This window comes from Oratosquilla oratoria, unplaced genomic scaffold (genome assembly GCF_046742065.1).
Source record: "Oratosquilla oratoria isolate Oo_2021 unplaced genomic scaffold, ASM4674206v1 SCAFFOLD223, whole genome shotgun sequence".
Classification (NCBI taxonomy): domain Eukaryota; kingdom Metazoa; phylum Arthropoda; class Malacostraca; order Stomatopoda; family Squillidae; genus Oratosquilla; species Oratosquilla oratoria.
Window position 1 is genome coordinate 165,001 of NW_027467575.1, and position 11,781 is coordinate 176,781.

The 11,781-nt window shown below is 41.4% G+C and overlaps 1 pseudogene; it reads right to left on the reverse strand.

Annotated features, from left to right (window-relative positions):
* Positions 1-9,192: 9,192 nt before the first annotated feature.
* On the reverse strand, positions 9,193-9,990 carry LOC143022908 (serine/threonine-protein kinase Chk1 pseudogene; annotated as a pseudogene).
* Between the last annotated feature and the right edge of the window lie 1,791 nt (positions 9,991-11,781).

Here is an 11,781-nt window from a genome sequence, read left to right on the forward strand (position 1 = left end):
TTGTTCTTCTTAATGGGCTACTCATTGCCCCCTTATACAACAGGCTTTAATTTTCTTTAGAAAATGAAAGAACCAGCGTTTCTTAATGTTTCCCTTAAGGAGTTTTAGACACCGATTTATGAGACGCGGTTTCTGACGACCCTGGGATTGACGGAATATTGTTTGTAGCTTTCTGTTTCTGCTTCTTTCCTTAGATTTACGTTCCGGGACGTTCCGGCGATAGTATGGGACGCCGTCATAGTACTTTTCCATGGCAAAGGGCTCCTTCTTGTTTGCCTCCTGGCAGAAGCAATACCTTTCGCAGTCGCAGCGAGGCTATTGACCCTCAGCGCATGCGACTTTGTGGGCGATCTCTTTGTCCTTTGGTTCGGGAAAGTAATAATAATTATAAAGATAAAGCTCCTCGAGCCTGTACTAAACTCGCTCAAAGATTTCTTCTAATTCAAGTTGAATTTTGTGGTACTTTGGGCACGAACATGGGAAAGAACATGTTCTTGACTGGACCTGTGGAGGTTGTTGAGGCCTCTGCAGTCCTTTCTTCACGATCCATTTTATGGACCTTGCCAGTTTCTTCTTCCTGGCCTCCATGTTCTTCCTCTCGAGATTAATCTCCTTCAAGGTATTCAGGGTCAATATGGCTGGTTCTTGATCTTTCTTCGGGTAGCCGAGAACCGGAGCTGGGATGCCTTCGTTCAGCTCAGGAAGGCTTCTAGTCCCGAAGGGGTTTGTAATGGCCTCCTTATCTGAAGCTTCCATTGGCTGGTCCGCAGGATCCTTTGCCATGAAGATGTCGCCGAAGGTCAGTATGGGCTTCTTTACTTCGGTGGGTTGTGGGCTTGGGGTCGATGTGTGACCACTGCAGCTGCGAACCTGGTCCCAGGTTCGTCTTAACCCGGAGGCCACAGTCTTCGTGGCCTTCCGAAGGGCGCTGCAGATTTTCATACCAAGGGTCATTCGTATTCCGCGGACAATCTTCTTTTGCTTTAGAAATAACTTTTGAGGATATGTTTGACAAAGTGAATACACCAGTTTATTCCTATGTCTATCGGTGCGCACATAAAGCACATACATTCACATTTGTGCTCATCCTACACATATAAAAGCATATAGAAACTATAGGGCCGTAATGTCTGCCACTTATTTTGTCATTATTTATGCTTAATTTTTAATATTTATTAATAATTTCTTTGTGATTCATTATTTGATTATTACTATTTATAATCTACATGTTTATCATTTATCAATGTTTATTTACTTTATCAATTTATCTAGTTTTATCATTATTTTTCCGTATCCGACCTACAGTACTTATGGACCAAAAGTTCTCCTGTCGGTATGCTCTTCTTTTGCGACCATTGTATATATATATATATATATATATATATATATATATATATGTATATATATATATATATATGTATATATATATATATATATATATATATATATATATATATATTCACACACACACATATATATACATATATATATAATTATATATATAAGTGTGTGTGTGTGTGTGTGTGTGTGTGTGTGTGTGTGTGTGTGTGTGTGTGTGTGTGTGTGTGTGTGTGTGTGTGTGTGTGTGTGTGTGTGTGTGTGTGTGTGTGTGTGTGTGTGTGTGTGTGTGTGTGTGTGTGGTGTGTATATTGACTATATTATGACAAATAAGACTGAAGGTGGAGGAAGCAGACGAGGAGTAATGGGAAAATTTGAAATGCTTTAACGTTTCGACCCGCAGGGTCTTGATAACAAAGCTAACAACTCAAACATAACAGAGGATTTTATACGTAGACGGGTCATCTCATGGGATGCCTCAGAGAACTTGTTCTTATATTTGTGTATTCTTTTATTATCAATAAGCTTGTTGGTTTTGCCAGACATATAAAGCCTTCTCTATGGTTAATGTTATTAGTGCTAATGTATGCTGCTTCAATTGACTTCCTCAGTTTCTTGGATGATCATTTATTTAATATGGTTGTGTTGTTCCAGTATGGAAGGTGACCATGCTTATCCATATGCATGACTGTGGAGTTAGATGATCTGTGAGCTTTTACATCATTTTTATGTTCATTTATCCGTTTATTAAGTCCACGACCAGATTCTTCAAAATATGAAGAGGGACAGCTTTTACATGGGATTTTAAAAACAATGCTGTTTTCATTATTGGGATTATTGTAGCTACATGTGACCAAATGTCCTACATTTTAGGCTGATGCCTTGGCTATTTCAATGCCCACTTTTAGGAGGAAAGTGTCTTGGTGTGAATTGATATTAGAGTTTGGTACTGTAATATATCGGGTTTTATCATTACATTTATTATATTTTTCATTTTAAATTTTTTTTTCAATTATTTGTTTGGTTTTCTTTTTCAATCTACATAAGAGACCTCTTGGATATTTGAATTTGATGGAAGTCTCTGTGATATGTTGTAATACAAGATCTAGAAATTCTTTACTGCATATACGAAATACTCTGAGGAAAAAACCTAATATTATACCTGTTTTAGTATTGTAATTATGTCCTGAATAGAAGTGTATGTAGTCTTCTTTATTTGATGTGTTCCCGGTACACTGAAAATTTCACATTTTCATCTCCTCTATGAATAATTGTGTCTAAAAAAAGTAATTTTCCATTATTTTCATTCTCTCTCTCTCATCCTCACCTTTCTCTCTCTCTCATCCTCACCTCTCTCTCTCTCTCTCTCTCTCTCATTCTCTCCTCTCTCTCTCATTCTCACCTCTCTCTCTCATTCTCACCTCTCTCTCTCTCATTCTCACCTCTCTCTCTCTCATTCTCACCTCTCTCTCTCTCTCATTCTCATCTCTCTCTCTCTCATTCTCACCTCTCTCTCTCTCTCATTCTCACCTCTCTCTCTCATTCTCACCTCTCTCTCTCTCTCTCATTCTCACCTCTCTCTCTCATTCTCACCTCTCTCTCTCTCTCATTCTCACCTCTCTCTCTCTCATTCTCACCTCTCTCTCTCTCTCTCTCTCATTCTCACCTCTCTCTCTCTCTCTCATTCTCACCTCTCTCTCCCTCTCATTCTCACCTCTCTCTCTCTCTCTCATTCTCATCTCTCTCTCTCTCTCATTCTCACCTCTCTCTCATCCTCACCTCTCTCTCTCTCTCTCTCTCTCTCTCTCTCTCTCATTCTCACCTCTCTCATTCTCACCTCTCTCTCTCTCATTCTCACCACTCTCTCTCTCTCTCATTCTCACCACTCTCTCTCTCTCTCATTCCCACCACTCTCTCTCTCTCTCATTCTCACCTCTCTCTCTCTCTCTCTCATTCTCTCTCTCTCTCTCTCTCTCTCTCTCTCTCTCTCTCTCTCTCTCTCTCTCTCATTCTCACCACTCTCTCTCTCTCTCTCTCTCTCTCATTCTCACCACTCTCTCTCTCTCTCTCTCTCTCTCTCATTCTCACCTCATACTCGCCTTACTCTCACTCTCATTCTCACCTCTCTCTCTCTTTCATTCTCACCTCTCTCTCATTCTCACCTCTCTCTCTCTCATTCTCACCTCTCTCTCTCTCTCTCTCATTCTCACCTCTCTCTCTCATTCTCACCTCTCTCTCTCATTCTCACCTGTCTCTCATACTCACCTTTCTCTCTATCTCTCTCATACTCACCTTTCTCTCTCTCATTCTCACCTCTCTATCTCATTCTCACCTCTCTATCTCATTCTCACCTCTCTCTCTCTCATTCTCACCTCTCTCTCTCTCTCTTATTCTCACCTCTCTCTCTTATTCTCACCTCTCTCTCTTATTCTCACCTCTCTCTCTTATTCTCACCTCTCTCTCTCTCTTATTCTAACCTCTCTCTCTCTTTTATTCTCACCTCTCTCTCTCTCTCTTATTTTCACCTCTCTATCATTCTCACCTTTCTCTCATTCTCACTTTTCTCTCTCTCTCACTCTCATTCTCACCTCTCTTTCTCACTCATTCTCACCTCTCTCTCTCATTCTCACCTCTCTCTCTCATTCTCACCTCTGTCATTCTCACCTTTCTCTCTCACTTTCATTACCACCTCTCTCTCTCTCTAATTCTCACCTCTCTCTCTCTCCCTCTCCTCTCTCTCACCCTCATTCTCACCTCTATCTATCACTCTCATTCCCACCTCTCTGTCTCTCAATCTCCTTTCTATCACTCACCCCTGTCTTATTCCCACCTCTCTTTCCCATTCCCACCTCTCTTTCTCATTCCCACCTCTCTTTCTCATTCCCACCTCTCTCTCTCATTCTCACCTCTATCTCTATCTCTATCTCACTCTCACCTCCCTCTGTCTCTATTCCATTCTCACCACTCTCTCTCTCTCTCTCATTCTCACCACTCTCTCTCTCTCTCTCTCATTCTCACCACTCTCTCTCTCTCTCTCTCATTCTCACCACTCTCTCTCTCTCTCATTCTCACCACTCTCTCTCTCTCATTCTCACCACTCTCTCTCTCTCTCTCATTCTCACCACTCTCTCTCTCTCTCATTCTCACCACTCTCTCTCTCTCTCTCTCTCTCTCTCTCTCTCTCTCTCTCTCTCTCTCTCATTCTCACCACTCTCTCTCTCATTCTCACCACTCTCTCTCTCTCTCATTCTCACCACTCTCTCTCTCTCTCATTCTCACCACTCTGTCTCTCTCTCATTCTCACCACTCTCTCTCTCTCTCATTCTCACCACTCTCTCTCTCTCTCCCTCTCTCTCTCATTCTCACCCCCACTCTCTCTCTCTCTCTCTCTCTCTCTCTCTCATTCTCGCCTCTCTCTCTCTCATTCTCGCCTCTCACATTTCTCTTAACCTCGCCTCTCACCTTTCTCTCATTCTCACCTCTCACCTCGCTCTCATTCTCACCTCTCACTTCGCTCTCATTCTCACCTCTCTCTCGTTTTCACCTCTCACCTCGCTCTCATTCTCACCTCTCTCTCATTCTCACCTCTCTCTCATTCTCACCTCTCTTTCATTCTCACCTCTCTCTCATTCTCACCTCTCTTTCATTTTCACCTCTCTCTCATTCTCACCTCTCTCTCATTCTCACCTCTCTCATTCTCACCTCTCTCTCATTCTCACCTCTCTCTCATTCTCACCTCTCTTTCATTCTCACCTCTCTTTCATTCTCACCTCTCTTTCTCACCCCTCACCTCTCTCTCTCTCTCTCTCACATTCTCACCTCTCTCATTCTTACCTCTCTCTATAATTCCCATCTCTCTCATTCTCAGTTCTCTCTCTCTCATTCTCACCTCTCTCTCTCTCTCTCTCTCTCTCATTCTCCCTTCCCTTCTCTCGATCTACATTTTTTGTAACTATTAGTGTATTAATTATGTTAATAAATCTGTTAACCCAATGTTACTCCTGTCGACTCTTGTGTGGTCCTCACTTAAAGATATATCAACTCTCTTCCTCTTAGTAATTATCTTCTGTCCTGGAGAATCAAATTTCTATTTTTTATTATGTACCTTACTTCAGTTAATTCTTGTACAGCGTGCTCCATAGGAATTCTACGAGAGCACGTATGCAAGATCCTACGTGATCTTTGCAGTGACGTAGTGATTTCTTTAGTTCAATGATCTTCAATTTTATATTTAAGATCTTACAATCGTGAACCAATTGAATTTTCTCCTCCACTCTTTAACTAATCAGATTAGTTGTTACAAGTCTATATAGCAATATTGTTTGCTTAAAATAATCTCTTGTCTCTATATATCTCACTTAGGTTACAAAGGAATTCCTTGTAAGCAGTACACTCGAGCCCCCGGCTAATATTATAAATACGAATTTTATTACCTACACAAAGTGGAAAGCGCGCTTGGACAACTCCCTCGTTCGCTCACTATATTGTTTTTATAAACATATTTCATAAAACATCTAACTCATAGAATCTAACACCCGTCCTCTACCCCATTTTCTACAATCTTTTCTACCAGCCTCATACACTCCAAGATACTTTTATCACCTTTCACACGTCCTCATATTTAGAAATAAATAAAAATTAAGTACTTTTTTCACGAAGCCCCCTCCTTTTTTCACCTCGCTCCTTTTCTCCATCCACCCCCTCTATACTCCATCTCAATCAACCTCCTTCTCACTCGACCTCTTCATTCTCACTCGACCTCCTCATTCTCACTCGACCTCTTCATTCTCACTCGAGCTCTTCATTCTCACTCGACCTCCTCATTCTCACTCGACCGCTTCTTTATCATTACCGCTACACCTTTACATCTTTCTATATCTATCTATACACCTTTACATTTGTAGTTATATTTCTGTCCCCCATCCTTACAAGATAAACACACACGTCATGCTCGTATGCGATGTTAGGAGTTTCTTAACCATATCTTATGATCAGAACTTTAGACATGAAAGAATTTTGGCTTTGGACAAAACTACACCACCTCTGACCTATGTGTAATGAAATCTCGAGGTTGAGTCAAATCCCCCATTTGTAGAAGTCGAAGATTTATTTGAAATTGCAATTGCCGACAAAACGGTCACAATAGACACCATATGAAGATTAAACCTTTATTAAGAGTGCAACATTTTACTTGTTTAAGTTTTTCATATACAGCTACATATTTGAAAAATGTCAAAAAGCAAAAGGTTGCAATTCTAATCAAATTTCTATCCACACATTGTCTACTCTGACAATTTTTCGGCCATTACCATTTCAAATCATGGTTTAAGCTACATGCAGATACTTTTGACTTTAAATATGCATTTTATTCAGCTGAGGAAAGCCTCTTGGCTATGACGGTGTTATTCAAAACACCTTTTACACAAAATGGGTACTTTGCCCAACGACTGATCAGTTGTTTGAAGTAGAATTGAGCTTCTCTTTCGCTCACTCCTTGTTCACCGATTCTATCTTCCAGAGTTCCTCCACTAACAAACTCCAGGAAGATGTAAAGAGAGTTCCTGTCCTGTTTTTCACCCAGGAAGGCCACAACGTTTTGGTGAACGAGTTTTCGGTGAATTTCGACCTCTTCTCGTTGACGTCCGGATCGGTCGATTCTGATCGTCTTTCTTGCACAACGACCTCCGGTTTTGACGTCTTCAACGAGATGTACGGAAGCAAATGATCCTCTGCCGAGGAGTTTCACGTTCTTCCAGCTTCCTCGCTCGACAGAGGTCTTGAGTTTCTTCATTGCATTGGTCGCGTCTTCAGCATCACAATGCTTTCGTTTGTTGCATTGGCGCATATTGACGTTCGACCAAGCAATTTCCTCTAAAACGATCCTCACGATCGTAATAACACGAAGAATATGCCCCTTGTCCTGGAAGCTTTTCTTGTTTCCAGCGTCCAGGAAAAAGTCCAACTCGCTATTAAAGTGTTTGATGAGACGCTGTCGTTCCTCATCGTTGCATTTTCGAACGAAGACTATGACTCTTCTCTCGAACTCCTGGTCGATGTCCTTCAGAGTCTTCGTTGTTGTTGCTGCTGCTCCTTCAGCTCCTGAAGCACAATCTTCTTCCAAAATTTTGGATTCCATTTCTTCGCCTTACGGTAAATACCCAAGGTATTTGTGCAAAAAACGTATTATTCGTTGCAACGTTTGAGGAACCTAGATACGCATGAATGCGAAAAAACAAAATGGCGTCTTTCTCAAACAAGCCTCGGTTCCTGAAAATGGCTATCAACGCTTGGGAAACGAAAGTATGTATTTCATGTACTATTATAAGTAGAAAATAGATCAAGATATACCCTTTTAATGATATAGATATAAAATGTTCTTGTAATAACATTCATGGTTCCATTGAACATAGATTTAGTCAAAAGCAAAATGTTTGACTTAGGAATGTCGACAACTTTTTTTATATTACGTGGCATGTTTTTCTAAACATCTTTTAGCTTACAGTAATGTAATTTCCTTTAATAGATTAAAAAATGTCAGAAGGGTTGCAAAGTAAAAGTAGGAGTAATAGTAGGATGTGGTGTGTGTGTGCGTGTGCGTGTGTATGTGTGTGTGCGTGTGTATGTGTGTGTGTGTGTGTGTGTGTGTGTGTGTGTGTGTGTGTGTGTGTGTGTGTGTGTGTGTGTGTGTGTGTGTGTGTGTGTGTGTGTGTGTTTACCTAGTTGTATTATACGGGAAGGGAGCTATACTCGTAGTGACCCGTCCTTGTATCTTTGTAGCTCATACTATTATTTCGTCCAATTTGTTCCAGACATCCACCACTGTGTGTGTGTTTTTATGGCAAGCGAATGTTGACTAGAAGCTTACAAATAAAATATCGTCTAATGCATTTTTTGTACACAGGTATTGACATACCAGGCATACGTTCTTTCCTCCTCATTTTTGATCAGATCACTCCCTTTTCCTCTTGGTCTGGATCTCCCTCAGGGTTCCGGGTCTACTGCTAGGAAAGGGGCCAGGTGAAATAGGGGGAGGGTACCCTTCTTTCTGCCACTCCAAATTACCCTTTTTACCTTCCATACGTCCTCATTTTTAGAAATAAATAAAATTGAAGTCTCTTTTCACCAAGTCGCCTCCTTTCACCGCCTGATCTCCTTCTCCATCCACACCACTCTGCTCTCCTTCCATCCCCTTCAACCTCTTCATTCTGCGTCGACCTCTCCTTTATCTATCATTATTCCTACACCTCCATATACTTCTATATCTATATAAGTAGATCTTAACACTTGTAATTCTATTTCTGTCTGTCCCCCACCCCTACGAAGTAAACACACACAAGACGTTGATTTGTGATGTTAGGCGTTTCTTAACCATATGGTACGACCAGAACTTTAGACAAAAACACGAGTCAAATACCCCATTTGTACAAGTTGAAGAGTGATTTGATATGGCAATTGCTGACCAAATGGTCCAGAATAGACACCATACGAGGATAAAACCTTGAACAAAAGTGCAACATTTCGTTTGTTGAAGCTTTTTCAAGTACGCTTATATACATGAAAAAGGTTCCAAAAGCAAAATGTAATTTTATTAAAAATTGAACCCACACGTTGTCTGCTCTGACCATTTCGTAGTCAATTACCATTTCAAATCATGGTTTAAGCTACATGCAGATACTTTTGACTCTATATATGCATTTTATTCAGCTGAGGAAAGCCTCTTGGCAATCACTGTGCTATTAAAAACACATTTTACACAAAATGGGAACGTTGCCCAACAACTTAAGATTTCAATTTTCATTTTCTAATTATATTTGCAATTTATCGAGGATGCATTGAACTTCTAAATGTTATCGCTCAGCCTAGGAACCAACTATTTTTTTTTATATCAGAAATTGTTGCTCTGTATTTTGCATTTGGTGCTAGAACCTTCTTGACGATGAGGAAATGGTCGTCAGAAAGAGACCTCCAAGGTCTTCGAAGACGCATTTCTGAAGTCGATGAGCACCAGAGAGCAAACTTGGGGTATCTGGTCGTGGAATCCTCCCAAGGAGTCTCACCAGTCAGCAGCTGGAAGAGGATGATCCCGCAAGACCAAATGTCGGCGGGCTCTCCTCTGTATTTTCCACTGAAGACTTCAGGGGCAACGTATCCTGGGGTTCCGCAAACTGCCCACAAGAACTTGGCCTTATCGAACTCTGCGGCCAAACCGAAATCACCGATCTTAAGTTCTTCGTTCTTGGTCAAGAAAAGGTTTTCGGGTTTTAGATCCCGGTGTGTAACTCTACGAGAGTGAAGGTATTTTACCCCACTGATCAGTTGTTTGTAGTACAATCGAGCTTCTCTATCGCTCACTCCTTGTTCACCGATTCTATCCTCCAGAGTTCCTCCACTAACAAACTCAAGGAAGATGTAGAGAGAGTTTCTGTCCTGGTTTTCACCCAGGAAGGCCACAACGTTTTGGTGAATCAGTTTTCGGTGAATTTCGATCTCTTCTCGTTGACGTCCGGATCGGTCGATTCTGATCGTCTTTCTTGCACAACGACCTCCGTTTATGACGTCTTCAACGAGATGTACGGAAGCAAATGATCCTCTGCCGAGGAGCTTCACGTTCTTCCAGCTTCCTCGCTTGACAGAGGTTTTAAGTTTCTTCATTGCATTGGTCGCGTCCTCAGCATCACAATGCTTCCGTTTGTTGCATTGGCGTATATTGACATTTGACCAAGCAATTTCTTCCAATAGGATCCTCACAATTGCAATCACGCGAAGAAGATGCTCCTTGTTGTCCTGAAGCTCTTCTGCTTTCCAGCGTCCAGGAAGAAGTCCAACTCACTGTTAAAGTGTCCAAGGAGACGCTGTCGTTCTTCATCGTTGCATTCCTGAACGAAGTCTCGGACTCTTTTTTCGAACTCCTCGTTGATGTCCTTTGAAGTCTTTGTTCTTCTTGCTCCTTCGGTTCCTGATGCACCATCTTCTGCCAAGGTTTTGGATTCCATTTCTTCGCCTAAAGGTGAATACTCAAGGTATTTGTGCAAAAAAAACGTATGTTTCGTTGGAACTTTTGAGGAACCTAGATATGCTTATGAACGAAAAAAACAAAATAGGGTCTTTTCAAACTAGCCTCGGTGCTTGAATACGGCCATCAAAGCTTCGAAAAGAGAGGGTGGGTGTTTTATGTACCTTTCTAAGTAGAAAATAGATCAAGATACATCCTTTTAATGATATGAATATAAACTGTTCCTCTAATAACCTTCACGGTTCCATTGAACATAAACGCTACAGTTTGACTTACTACATACGCCAATGTCGACAACTGATTTTGTATTAGTACGTGGTATGTTTTTTCTATATACATCTTTTCGCTTTATGTTTTTTCCTTTAATAGATTAAAAAAAAATCAGAAGGTTTGCAAAGTAAAATTAGGAGTAATAGTAGGGTTGGTGAGTGTGGTGTGTGTGTGTGTTGTGTGTGTGTGGTGTGTGTGTGGTGGCGTGTGTGTGGTTTGGGGTGTGTGTTGGTGGTGTAGTATTTGTGTGTTGTGTGTTGGTATGTGTGTGTGTGTGTGTGCGTGGTGGTTGCGCGTGTGGTGTGTGTGTGTGTGTGGGGGTTGTGTGTTGTGTGTGTGTGTGTGTGTGTGTGTGTGTGTGTGTGTGTGGTAGTATGTTGTGTGTATTACCTAGTTGTATTATACGGGACGGGAAAGCAGGCTCGTATGCCCCGTCCTTTTGTACCCTTAAGCATCTAGTTGCGAAAGTAAAACTAAGAGTAATAGTAAGCGTGTGTGTGTTGTGTGTGTGTGAGTTGTGTGTGTGTGTGTGTGTGTGTGTGAGTGATGTTGTGTGTGGTGTGTGTGTGTGTGTGTTGGTTGTGTGTATGGTTGGGTTTGTATGTGTTGTGTTTGTGTGTGTGTATGTGTTGTGTGGTGTGTATGTTGTGTGGTGTGTGTATTTGAGTGTGTGTGTGTGTGTATGTTGTTGGTGTGTGTGTTGTAGTGTGTGTGTGTGGTGTGTGTGTGGTGGTGTGGTGTGTTGTGTGGGTGTGTGTGTGTGTGTGGTTGTGTGGATATGGGTGGTGTGGGTGTTCTTATGGCAAGCGAATGCTGACTAGAAAGCTTACAAATAGAAATTATCGTCTAATGCATTTTTTTGTATTTTGTACACTGTATTGACATACCAAGGCATACGTTCTATCCTCCCATTTTTGGATCAGAATCACTCCCTTTATCCTCTTATCACTCCTTTTCCGCTTAGTCCCTGGATCTTCCTCAGGGTTCCGTGTGCGACTGCTAGAAGCAAAGACTTTCAAAGAATCTGAATTCATGTGTTGGGTGTATATTTTTGGGAGGAACTTCTGAGCTCAACGTTGTTAGGTTCCCTGCATTGTTATGAACTTCTGGACTATTATTTCCTCCTCTCTATCTTCACACAAGGATCCCGGTCCCGAGAC